Consider the following 1,483-nt stretch of genomic DNA (forward strand, 5'->3'; position numbering starts at 1 on the left):
AATGAGCAGCTTAGTAGGGAAAGAAAATTCCGTATCTCAACTCAATAGGTCGACCCGAGTCATCGCTATATGGTATGAGGAGTATGATAGCGCGAATAGCACAAGGAGGAAAGAGGGGAGTTGACATTGACTTTTTGAGTTTTCTATGATTTCCACAGTACTCCAACTACTACTACTAAAAGAGAGATGAACGTTCAGAATTTTGAAATGAATGCTCATAACTTCAAAGGAAAGAGCAAGGGGTTCCGCGCGCCTAATTACACAAGTCTAGTTATAAAACTAAAGAAAAAGAAGGGAACGAAAGCGCTATTCGTGGACTGAGCAGAGAGAGAGATAGAGTTGATTAAAGCCATACAGATCGATTCGATAAGAGCTAAAACGGAAAGGAAGATTTCATTAATACATATGTCGCACATACTGATTGAGCATAGCGAGCTGGAAGGCCTAATTGCTCTATTCGATCGTTTACTAAAGAGAAATTCCTCGATAAACGAAAGGCATGGGGACCGCCTATTTGACAGCTTTAACGGGGCTTCTTCCTAAATATCAATTACCAATAGATTTCAGACTGATGCAAGGCTTGAATAGACAGGAAGAGATGTCCTAAAGGAAGATTGCATATTTATATTCAAAGAAAGCCCTTTCTTTTGCGTATGTTTAGTGAGCCTATAAATAGGTATAGGTATAGGGAGACCCTACAGAGCCCCCTCCCAATTTCATGAAAATAGGCCATTCCGGACCTTTTCCTCATAGAACGAGAAGACCGATGCCACTATCGCCTCTTGCCTTTGCTTTAATAGTTTCTATTCGACTGGAAGGGAAAGGCACCTTGACTTTGAAAACTCAAAGTGCAAGCTAACTAATGGCAAGGGCCGGAGATAGAGAGTGATGAAGGGGGAATTGCATTGTATTCTTTCAGCCTATTCTAACATTTGAGTTCATTCTCGATAGCCAGATAGTGAAGTTCGAAGGGGAAGGAAGACTAAACCTAGTGCCGAGCTAAAGGCTAGAGGAAGAAGCTAAGAGTCACCAATACGAATGACTACTTGTGAAGTACCATGGAATTGGGAAGAATTCTTACGAATTTCGTTATTCTCTTGATTCTTCTAGCTAACCTATCAAAGCTTATGTTTTCCCCGCTACGCCCCTTTCATCGATATTGGCTTTAGACCGCTTTTCGGATCTAGAAAGAGGGAGATGAGTTGAATAAGATAAGGAAATTCAATTGTTGAATAGAGCTCTTTTCTTTTAATTGATATTGGCATCTCGCCCCTAGAAAAACAGCTTGAATAAAGTTTAGTATACCACGTAAGAAAAAAGAGGTGAAGTTTACCTGGCATTGAAAAGGGAACTCTTGAGAATTCATCTGCTAACAGAATCACTGACGTCCCTATAGTTCTTGCTTGTACTGTAGTTTTTACTCTCTTTATTCAATCCGGACAAAAAAGGCAAAGAAGAATAGAATAGGACTCTTCGCCTTTCA

Source organism: Sesamum indicum, unplaced genomic scaffold (genome assembly GCF_026168435.1).
Source record: "Sesamum indicum cultivar Baizhima isolate 11 unplaced genomic scaffold, ASM2616843v1 HiC_scaffold_103, whole genome shotgun sequence".
Classification (NCBI taxonomy): domain Eukaryota; kingdom Viridiplantae; phylum Streptophyta; class Magnoliopsida; order Lamiales; family Pedaliaceae; genus Sesamum; species Sesamum indicum.